Below are 11954 nucleotides of genomic sequence, written 5' to 3'. Positions count from 1 at the left end.
GAGATGCAAAAGCCATACGGGAAAAACAACATCGCGGGCCGCGCTCGAGTCGGGCATCCCCACAGTCTTAACGCGAGAATTTCCCTCGAGTGTCCTAAATATTACAGATGGATGCGAGAACCACTTAATGTCCTTTCTACTGGCTCAATTTTTCGTGCATGCTATCTCCTAGTCCTCGTTGGATAATTCGGCAAGCTGGGGCCAAATGGGAATAATTTCCTTTTCTTCTTGCTGTGTATACGTATATGCTTCTATACGTATACAGTGCTGTGTTGGGTGTGCTAAGGACGTGCTTGGCTGTCTCCGACGCGACCACATTTTGTGTCGCTGGTTGTTGGTGGCAGGTTGCAGATATACCATCATTTGGCTTGGGAACATAAAGAGAATACTGCAAGACGAGTGACAGACCAAAACGTTGACACGTAAGGAAGCCCTAGAGCTTCTGCACAAATTTCGGCTCGGTGCTGTAACAGTTCAAAGTGCGAAATTCTCTCTTCCTTCTCATATTTCGATCCCCTTCCCCAGTGCAGGGTAGCCAAACTGGCTCTGCTGGTTAACCTTTCTGTTTTTCCCTCACGACTTCTTTCCCTCGGCTCGGTCCTATACTAGCAACGCGACTTCACAGGCCATTCGAACTAAATTCACTAAACGTTTCAAAACACTTACAAGTGCCCAAAGAGATTCACATTCTCATTCGGCTGCCTTTCCTTGCCGTTTTGTGGCAATACCGTCGTCGCAGGTAACGGCAGTTTGCGGACCAGGCAGCTTGCCCTCCCAAAGACCAAGAAGTTTGCACGTACTTCGAGTTGTGCTTAATATGGGCTTTCCTGCTGCCAATGCTAGCTTCCTAGTTAGCTGAGCTGGTAAGGTCGACTGTCCCGATTACGCAATGATACAAAGTTCGATTACAGGACGCGGAAAAAATCTTTGCTCGCCGCGAAGATTTCTTTGCGAGCAAATCGTGAGGATTGTCTTTATAGAATAGCGTCACGTTAAGGCGGATAGCAACATTTTGATTCAAGCTTCTCTCCGTACAGACACACGCGATGTCTCTCACCATCGTTGGCATTCACTCGACCCTCGTGTGCAACTTGGCCTGTTACCTTTCCCAAGTAAAGAAACACTACAGTTTGTCGCTTACGCCTGGGACATGCTGCACTCACCAATGCATGCCCACTCTTGATAGAAATGCCTGTATGTCTGTGGAGAGAGAAGAAACTGTAGAAAACGTTCTACATATGCTTCCGCTCGTCCATCGAAAGTGAGCGGCTCGCCCTCCGTATGCCGTTCTCAACGAGCCAGACCTTTCTCGTTGGACGAGATCGCATATCCCCGCTGCATAACGCATAAAAACGCTGCGGCAGTTCCTGAAGGCAACGGGACCGATGATCTGTGACACAGTGCTGAGAATGTTCATTACGTCGGCGACTACTTCTCCAAACGAGTGCAAAGTTCAGTGCAATGTAGCCGACCGGCCATAGCCTGCCCTTTCAGCTCTCTCTCTCTCCTTCCGTAGCGACGCGGAACGAGCGCGGCCTCCGTTTAACATTGCACTGTCACGTGACCGAACGGTGCCACGTCGCAGAGTGTCGAAAAACGCAGGAGCGCATGCGCCTATTCGAGGGTTCAGAAGCGTGCAGATACGCCGAGGCCTGTATACGCGCAGCGATGCGACGCGAAGGGCGGCGGTGCGGTAACGAGAGTGGTAACTCAAGAGGGGCGAGCTTGATGGTCGAGGGGTCTCTCTATCCTCCGGGAACCGTCGTGGAATAAGAGATGAAGGAAAGCGCAGGAGGGAGAGAGACGAGCGACTGACAGTGAGCGATTAAGCAAACGGGAAAACGCGCAAGTGGATTAGCCTTGAGCCAGGTGCAGCGCGAAGGCAGGCGACGCAATCAGCGAGATTCCTCTCGGCGAGAGTGCGGAGGCGTTAATGAGGGCGAGAAAGAGGAGGTACCACGTGCAATGCCTGCATAATTCCTCTCCCATACAGCGAGGCCGATAAATCGCGCTGCTAGGCCCATCGGCGCGGTGCCTGTCAAATCAAAGAAGGCGAAACGAGTCGTATGCGAAATTTGCCTCTGACACCACGTCCAGCACTGGTTCCAATGAACGAAGACTTTTTTTTTTTTCATTTGGTGTTGAGTTCTTCCTTTTTCTTTCTTTATGTCTTTCGTTTGGAACAAGTGGCCATGACACAAATGCGAAAAGCTGTGTGAATCATATGTCACTCATTGGTTCACACAAGTCTATAGAAAATCCATATTTGACTTATACCAATAGTTCCCCTCAATATATATCGTTGTCTTGCGTAAAATTCGCCACTGCCACGTTACCTCTTCAGCAATTTTATTAATGCTCCTCGAGGTATTGTGAAAGGCGCAGAACATTTCCAACGATAAAAAAAAAAAACACTTTAATCAGCGTAGGCACTTATTTTTTGTTTAATATATTGCTTTCCCTAATATTAAATGGGCCAAAGACAAAAGCTAGCATAGTTTACACACACACACACACACACAGAGAGAGAGAGAGAGAGAGAGAAAAGGAATAAGGGAAACGCAGGGAGGTTAACGAGGCAGAGCCCGGTAGGCTAGCTTGAACTGGGGAAGGGGAGTGAAGGAGGACAAGGAAGAGAGAGGTTATCACATAGGGAGATAGAAGAAAAGCGAAAGGCAGGGAGATTAACGAGATGGGCAGATTCGGTTTACTACCCTAGGCTGGGGAGAGAGCGGAGGAGGTAAAGTAATAGCGTTATCACGTGTGTGTTATCACATGTGTGTTATGTGTTATCACATAAAGATGCATTACATTAACGGGCTGAATTCACCAATTTTTCCGTTCGTAAGTGCTCTTTGCCATTTGCAAAAAGTCTTCGCTAATATTATACCTAGCATCATCATTGGCTGGCATCAGAACTTACGAACAATTCTACGAACACGGTGACCTTGCGCAACACTTTCGGAAGGGCGCATGCGTCGCCAATGCGGCGACCGCGTGCATGCCGTCAGCGACGTCCGACGCAATTGTGGCTCGTGGAAACGCCACGCCCTTTCGAAAGACGGTTGCGAGAGTCTTCCCAAGTTGGCTCGTTTTTCAGAAAACCTGAAGGCTACGAGCCCTCAAAATCTCACGGTGCACGGGCGGTTTGTGCCCGGACCCTCCACGGGGACGCATCCTTCCCCGCGCCTCTTGTGTCGTTCCTCTTTCCACACAACACGGGGCAAGCCGACCGGACACGCATTCTGCATATCTCCCCACAGGGAGTGCGGGAAGAAACGAGCCTCCTTGGAAACCCTCTATGACGACTTGTCCCGTCACATAACCTTCTAATTGATGACCTAATATTTTACGGACAGCGCTGAGCAGCAAAGTGCGGAGAGTGATATACAAGCGCGGTTAAAGGAAAGCGCCGCAGACATAGGCGCTGCTGCCAACCGAATTTCATTTGTCAGATAACGTGTTTAGACGAAAAAATAAATAAATTATGGGGTTTTACGTGCCAAAACCACTTTTTGATTATGAGGCACGCCGTAGTGGAGGACTCCGGAAATTTCGACCTCCTGGGGTTCTTTAACGTGCACCTAAATTTAAGTACCACGGCTGTTTTTGCATTTCGCCCCCATCGAAATGCGGCCGCCGTGGCTGGGGTTCGATCCCGCGACCTCGTGCTCAGCAGCCTAACACCATAGCCACTGAGCAACCGCGGCGGGAGTGTTTGGACGAGGACATACAAGGTGAGTAGGTTATCTGACAGAATAAATCGCAGACACGTGGGAATTCGTGACAGAATGTTAGCGGCAAGAGTGCTTTCCTTTAACCCCACTCATGTCATTCCCCCCCACCGCGCCTCTTGGGATGCTTTGCGCTTCTTTTATGTCATGAACTTGGACCAACTGTCGCAAATATTTATCCTTAATCTTCTTTACCCGGTTCCTGGCGGGTGAGCACATTACCTGCTTAGGTTTTAAACGATGGAATGAAGTTAAAGACACTTGTGAATGCTAAAACGCGTACCGGTGGTGCTGTTCGCAGATCAGGGGGCTCTCGTTCATGAGGCAGTGCAGCAGCCTTGCACGACTGCGTATAACCGAAAGCGGGACGCGGGGTGGACGCGGGTGAAGGCGCCCGAGGCCCTGCTGTCAGCCTACGCGCGGGCGTGTGCGGGTGGGCCAATCCCCGAGTCGGAAGCGAGACTCATCGCTTGTCTAACCTACCGCATCGGAGCACGAGAATAATTTTTTCGAAAAACCTATTTCTTCCTTTCTTCCGAAGGTACACGACGATGCGAAGAATGAGATCTATAGAAGACCAATTCCTGAAAATTATTTCGCAACTCCTTTCGCAACACGATATAAAGCAAGACGATGGTAGCACCCAGTCGAAGCAAAGCGAGAAGAAAGCACTGGTTGAAGCTTCTGTGTTTGCAGCCGTGGACAACCGAGCCGATGTTCTTGATACGGCAACGAAACGCGACGTGAGGGGCCGAAATCGTACCCAAAACAAGAAGCGACACGAAGAGAAGCACCCGGCGGCATACGGCGAAAGCTACACACTAAGACGAGACGGCTCTTCCAATTTATTTCTTCCCTGCGTTTACATATATATATATATATATATATATATATATATATATATATATATATATATATATATATATATATCGCGGAGATGCGCCAAGCACACAAACACGGCGCGGCAAGAAGAATTGTGTTTTGGTGCAGAATCGCCCAAGGGGGCATGAAAGAGAGAAAAAAAAACAGACACACAAACAACCAACGCTATGGAAACGACAACCTAAAGAAGGAACAGCGACAACGCCACCAAGCACGCCGCTCGCGCGACATGCTCGAGGATTTTCCAGCCAAGCAATGCGGCGAGCCGAGCAAGAAAATGGCCGCGGCCCCGTTGAAAAGTTTCCTCCTCCCTCGCTCGCGCCGAGATGATTGAAAGCGCGGTGCAGGCTTTCTCGCACGAGGACGTCGCGAGAGGGCGCTCGGGGGAGAGAGAGCGCGCGATGCCGCAGCATTGAACGCTTCTGGTACACGAGCTCCGCCGCCTGCACGCCACACTTTGTTCCCACTAAAACGGAGCGGCACTTCAGGAACATGCATTCTTAGCGAAACTTAACTCGGCAGTGCTCGCTAATAGAGTTGGTTAAAAAGAAAAGTCAGGTGTGTTGTGGGGTTGTCAGCCTCTGAAAGACTTGAGAACGGTAAAAGAGTGATGGAGAAGCAGAACAGCCCTCATTTGCTAGCATGTACGTTTACTGTTTTCTACAACGATAGGCTGCCAAATGCAGAACCTTTATTTATTTACAATGTAAAAGCTTTCATAAGGACATACATTATTTAGTATAATACGCAAAACTTAAATTCTGTGAGAGGCTCGTAACGGGAGTATGCAATACGCAGTACCGTAATATCGCATGAAAAGAGAGCACACTACGCACTTTTGAAAAAGAAACATTGTCACTAACGCACTTATAAGCTGCGTTTTATGTTGGCGTGGTCGTTTCATTTGTCTACTACTACAACCACTACTATAGCTACTATATTACTACTACTACTACTACTACTACTACTACAGCGGAAGACGTGACGCCTGGGACGCAATAAAGGTGCTGCACGGGCGACGTCAGTGAAAGCTCGGCACTGGCTTCTCTGGAGCAACAGCGGGAGCGCAAGCGCAGTCACACAGGCTTGCGAATGCTGCCCGGGCTTATGAGCACCCGACGTAATACAGGGCGGGCAACGCTTTAGATATAGCCGAGACACAGTGCGGCACGCAAAGGCAGCCCGACGTGAGGCTGTGAAAAGGAAGCACCAGCCTGGCGAACGAGTCTAAAGAATTCTGCTCTTAAGCCTTTCTTTCGCTATTTCATTCATTCAACGTTTCTTTATTGATCGATTTCTTTATACGGCAAATCAACCCGTGTTCTACTTATCTTGAAAGCTGTTCTGTTCCACGCATCCTATATTTTCCACTTCGTTCGGTTCACTTCTTTGCAAGTGCACGCCAGAACCATTAAAAGAAAAAGGTGGTTGCGGGGCATTCGCCACTTCGACGCTCCAATACACAGACTGCGGGAAAAAAGAAAAGGTCACGCACTGCTCGTGCGACAAAGAACTCCGAGAATTAAATGCGTCAGTTTAAATGCAAGCCACTCGCGCTGGGCTTAGCTCGTGCAACTTTATGCAGGCGAGCAAAGTTGAACGCGGACGCGCCGTCGTACGCGGGTGTCCTGCGAAATCGTCCGAAAACAGAAGCGCTCGGAAAGTGGTGGCTACAACATCGCTAACTTAAAAAAAAAAATAATGGCGGGATCTCAGGGTGGCCCCTGCGGGGAGCGACTCCTTCGGCCCACGTGACAATATTCAGTTTCTCCCCGAGCTCGGTAGCAGTCCTAAGTAAGGCCTCCCAGGTAAGTTGAGAGGGGGCTGCAGCAAGAGCGCTTTGGGTGGAGGTCCCCAGAAGATGTGGTCTTGTGTTGCCAATTCGTTCAGGTTACAATTTTTACATATGGGGTTAAATTCCCCATTGGTGATAATCGCCAGACTATGTGGGCTGAGAAAAGGGTTTGTGTGAAGCTGGCGAAGGACGGTGGCCTGCGCTCTGGTAAGGTCGCGATGAGGCGCCGGATAAGCGCGTCTGATTTCTTTAATGAGCTTGTGATTTCGTTGTCACCGCCGCAGCCGGAGAATCCTAGTCGGAGTGGTGCACCTTCCGGCTCGTTAACCCTCGGGCGATGCAGTGCGCTTCCTCGTTACAAGGATTTCCGGAGTGGGCGGGGGGGACCCATACTAGATTGATAAGACTGTCCGCTTGATAGAAATTGTGGAAATAATTAAGATTCGCTGCGTAGTTTTGTTGACAGTGCCTTTGGTGTAATTTAAGGTCGCGCTTTTTTAATCGCTCATGGTTGTATGAACGAAGTCATTCGTGATGTCTAGAGCGATCGCAGTCTCCTCTGCCTCAAGGGCGGAGAAGGCCTCGACTGTGGCGGCGTCTAAAATGCGGCCGCTCTCGGTCACTATATATACGCTCACAACGTATTTTCGGTTACCCTGCGCCGCCGCATCTACATCGGCAACAGAGTGGTCGTCCTTATGCTTATCCCACAACTGCTTTGCCCTGGCCGTGCAACGACTGTGGTGCCTTCCTGGGAGCAAGTTTTTAGGAATAGCATTAAAATGATCAGTTGTCGTCTTGCTATTTGTGGCAAGGGGGTTCGTGCCACCGAGGCGATTGTGGGAATTAGGCCCAGCTTGTCCAGACTGTACCTGCCGGCCCATGCACCGAACAGACGAAATATCTGCGCCGTTTTGTGGGCCTGGATCAGTTCTTCTATAGTGTTATGTATTCCTAATCTCAATAGTTTGTCCGAATCGGTGTACTTGGGTAGGCCCAACGCTGTTGGGAAAGAAACGACAAACGGTTTTCTGGCACGCGTGCTTGCGCCGACGTACGCTCGCGAGCACACGACGAACGGCGCCAACCGAGTGGAGGGAACAATGCCGCTGCCGGTACAGCGCTGCATCCAGGAAGCGGCACTGAAAGTGCACTTTCGTTTTCATAGCGAAGCTTTGCTTGCCTACTCATTCTTTTTTCCTTATTTACTTAGGCTCGGCGATTTGAGTTGGAGTAATTCGAGCCTAAACATTACATTTTCACGGTCTCTACCAAGTTCACATTTCCAAATTCCCCGAGTTTTCCAGGTTTTGCATCAGTGCCCTTGATATATTCCCTGAGCGGCACGGAACTTCGTTTTATGTCAAGACGGGTTGACACTATGTCACCCGATGCTGTCACTCTCTAGTAGGCATGTTAAAAAATAAAAAAACGACTTAGTCCAGTGTGAATAGTAAGAAGCAGTGTTTATTTTATTCAAAAAGAAAACATAAGGGAGGGGTTAGTAAAGAGCACAGCGAATAAACAATATTTGAAAAAAAAAAAGGTAAGACCCATTGTAAATCGAGTGGAACGTTCTCAAATATTAATAAAAAGTAGATATATACAGAAGCAGAAATTTTCGAATATAAGCTATTTCTATAAACTGATAGCAAGCTCATTGGCATTAGGCCTGAACTTTGTCAAACAAGCATTTATTTATTTATTTTTCAGAGCATGATTACAAAAAGAAGGATATGCTGAAGACGGTGCCAAGGTCACAAGACTGTACCGGAACTTTCTGACATGATTATTGAATGATTGTCACAAGTGAGATTGTCACTCAACAGTTGGTAAGTCAATCTCAACTGTCCAGACATACTCTCTGCCCGCGCACAACGCCTTAGTGTTGGATTTCACTGCTTTAAAGAGTTTATTTTGGTTTGTATGAGAGACACATGCATCTCGGCGTCAGTTAAGACTTTATGAGCTCAATCTGCTTCAAAGAAGCGGCGCGGTTCCTTTCCCGATCCTTCCTCAATGCGTAGGTCCTTCCTGTTCTTGTCCTCCTTCCACCGCGTGTTCGCCCCACGGACTATTTGAAGCAATCTCTTAGTGAGTTGTACAGTCAACGTGTGACGTTTCGGACTCGCTGGGGGCCACGAAAACAGAAAGATCGAGCAGTTCGAAAAAGCGAATGCATGTGTGTACTGCCCTTAAGCGTTCAAATCGACACAGGCACATCCGAAATATCTCCCAAGCCCTGCCAGCACACTTATTAGGCATATTAATGCTCGTATTTTGACAGGAGAAGGCGGGTGCACGCGTGTATAATTAAGGAATACACATGGTGTCCCGTAACAACTGCCCCTTCCCACGCTTATTAAGCTTCACCGCAATACTTTTGCGTATGCTTCACCACGTAGCAATTCTGTACAAAGACGAAGCTAACTTTCGGCAACCGGCATCATGCAACGCGCCGTGCTTTCCGAGCTTCGAAGCCAATCGCGAGGACCACAAAGGCGAATCCGGTGCCATTGCTGACAACGGCGGATCCTTTCAACGAAAAACACAGCACCGCAGGGAAAGAAGCTTAATAGCGAACGCCGAAGCAGCTAGGCCTAGTGTTGCCGCCGCGGTGGTGGCTACGGCTGCGAGCGGATCCGCAAGAGCGAGAGCGCCAGTTCGAAGCGGCACGGTAATCAAAATGGCGGCGGTGGTGGGGACTCTGATTAATGCCGTATCGGACCTGCGGTCACGGCAGAAAGTCCGGAAAGTCGGACGGCGAAAGGTTCTCGCGTCCAAAATTTCAGACGTTCTTATCCATTGACTTCATAGGGTACGTGGTGGCGCGGCGAAGCCGTCCGAATTATCGGGCGTCGGGAAGGCAACTCCTCCAGCAGAGGACACAGCGTCAAAGAGCATTCGTTATCATTGCTCTCTGCTACTCGAGCCAGTATTTCGCGACTTTCGTTCGCTTTCCACAAAAGTACTGCTAATTTTCCCCGTTGTAAGCACGAATTCCCTGAGTTTCGCATGGACCTTTCTAGATTATTCAAATTCCCTGAGAATTCCCGGTTTTCCCGGTTGGTACACACCTTGATTTTAACTACGAACTGTCCTTTTGCTACTTGATCGTGAACAACTTCGTAAGAATCAGTCAATCCGTGGCGTAATGATAGCATTTCAGAATTTCACGTATATTACAATCGGGAGGCTCAGAGATTCAACTATAAGCATCAACGTAAAGCATACAAAAGAATTGGAAGAGACTGCACGTAGGCGCCAACGCAGCTCGAAAGAATCACTGGCACGCTCAGGTGACGCGAACAAGGAAGAACGACGACTATAGACCCAACAGCTGAATCAAACCAACTTGCCCAAAAATCTGCAACCCTTGGGACACAACTACAACGTGTCGAAACACCACGGTGGCTAACACTTCATCGCCGTCCCTCATGAGTCGAACACACAACGCACGTCGGAGCGGACCTGTCGTACCCAGCGCGACACCGCACGCGACAGTATGCGCATCTCGCCTGCCTCGAAATAAGCACTCAACGTCACCGCGTCGTTCCACTCGGACGCCGACAAGTGAAAACGACAACGCGGAAAACGACAACGCTCCCAGCGATCGACACATGTCACCCCCGTCGGGAAGTGCGCTTTCAGGTACAGCGGTGCCTGGAAGCGTGCGCAGTTGGCCATGCCCGGAGCAAGCGCGGGAGTCTGGAGACCGGGCACGCCGTAAAGAATGAGATTGTTTATTTTTTTTTATTCATTTAATTCTTTTTTTTAGAGGCGCCGGATTTGGGGGAAAAGTGCGCGGCTCTCGCGTGACCTCGTCGCGCCCGGCGCCTCGTCGAGCTGCATCCCTCGCAGCCGTGATCGTTGCTTTCTGACCAAGTAGTGTATACGGCACTTTTCTCTAATGCGCCTCTCTGGTCGAACGTCAGCAATGTCAAATATCTTGTCTTTCATTATTCTTTATCGCAATAGACTTACGGGATTGCCTCCCTGGTAACACTGTCAAATGCGGGGACCGGAATTCATTTCGTTGCAAACTTAAATGTTACGTTACATAACATACTTGTGTTCTCTGTCGCGGATAATTCATTGTATATAGTCAGTATTGCTAAGTTCAAAGCCCGATGACCCTCATATCCGCGTTCTGAAAGCTACACCGAAGCGTGAATTGCTGAGCAAGTTACACAGCGTTTGTAACTTAGGAAAGTTAATTAACGTTGCCTTACGTAATACCGTCGGGCCTTTAAGCATAAGTAAGTGAAATCAAATGAAACCATTCATTGTTTGATTCAATGATGTGTCGTTGAATTTAATGGCTGATTGGTCGCACTGTTCCTCCTCGCACTTGCCTGTCATTGCAGACGTAATCATTCGTAATCAAAGAGAGAAATGCGGCCAGGTCCGTCAGACGCGCAGCTGTCTCGCATATCGGTGAAGGGGATACCAGAGGGGCGCCAAACTGCTGCGGACAGATACGCAGCGCTAGATTATTTTGCATCGATAATGCACGTCTGCATATCATATCGGGAGAAATTCGATAGCTCCCCGACTTTGCCGCTTCTGCCGAAAACGTTCCGATTAAAAAGAAAAGTGTCGCCAGGTGCCCCCACAAGTCTCGGTCAGCGATGTCGATGACGTATCCTCCGACTCAGTAATGTTGACGTAGCTGTAGGTCCTATTGAAGAAATCAAATAAAACACAAGACGAAAACGGTTGTAATGTCCTTTCTGTCCCTCGGCCAATACCCCATAGTGAGTATGAGTCACACGTAGAGGAAAAGCAAGCAACCAAGCAACCAATCAACCAAATTTTCCTTCAGTCAGTCTGAGTGCTTGCTCGCATACTAGTCTACTTATTTTAGTATCTCCTTTTGTTTTTCCCTCTCATTTTGCGTTTCTCATTTACAGACGAGGATTTTCTTGAGCTACCTCCTGCCTCCTGATTCTTGGCTTATCCTCTTTCGCGGGTGCGAGCCGTGACAGTGCTCCATTATCGTCGTCATCATCATCATCAGCAGCAGCATAATCTTCGGTCCCCATCTTTAGTTTTTTATTAAACAGTACCGCAGGAAAAAATTGATGCGCCGGACGAAGATAAGTACTCTCGTCGAATCGTTGGCATCGCAATTGGGCTGCCTTAATTATCACTCGCTCTCTCTGTTCACTTAAGTCAAGCCAGGTGATTCTTCCAAGAGCCAGTTTGTCCACACCTTGCATTCGAGGAGAGATTAGATCCAGCTAGGCTCTCGAGGAGCACGTCAAGCCTACATACGTGCTGCTATTATATCTGGAGTGCACGGTGCGAGCCTAGAAAACATGCGACGGTGCGTCTGAGTCGAAGTGCGACAACAGCGAAACGAAAGTGAAATGACAACTCTCGCCTGGAAAGCCGAGCGCGCCAGCGACGCCCTCCCGACCCCGCGTCGTTTGAAGCGGCTCGAAGTTGGACGCGTTCCATTTTCCGGAAAGCCGATGGCGCGGACGCAAATGAGCGAGCCGCCCAGCGAAGTGGACGGCGGCACGAAACTCGGAAACCAA

General features: G+C 49.1%; 1 protein-coding gene and 1 long non-coding RNA gene across 2 annotated transcripts in view; one reads left to right on the top strand and one right to left on the bottom strand.

Moving 5' to 3' along the window:
• LOC129383308 (uncharacterized) overlaps positions 1–11607 on the top strand; it is an 18491-nt gene extending 6884 nt beyond the window's left edge. Inside the window, exons 2-3 of the long non-coding RNA XR_008611174.2 lie at positions 8125–8243; positions 11325–11607. This is a non-coding gene — a long non-coding RNA (uncharacterized lncRNA). The remainder of the gene's footprint in view (positions 1–8124; positions 8244–11324) is intronic.
• The window catches only part of LOC126525985 (RNA binding protein fox-1 homolog 2-like), a 323725-nt gene that overhangs the window by 260394 nt on the left and 51377 nt on the right, over positions 1–11954 (bottom strand). The window lies entirely within an intron of this gene.

This window comes from Dermacentor andersoni, chromosome 8 (genome assembly GCF_023375885.2).
Source record: "Dermacentor andersoni chromosome 8, qqDerAnde1_hic_scaffold, whole genome shotgun sequence".
Classification (NCBI taxonomy): Eukaryota; Metazoa; Arthropoda; class Arachnida; order Ixodida; family Ixodidae; genus Dermacentor; species Dermacentor andersoni.
Note: the sequence above shows the minus strand (reverse complement) of the source record. Positions and strands in the feature narration are given on the sequence as shown.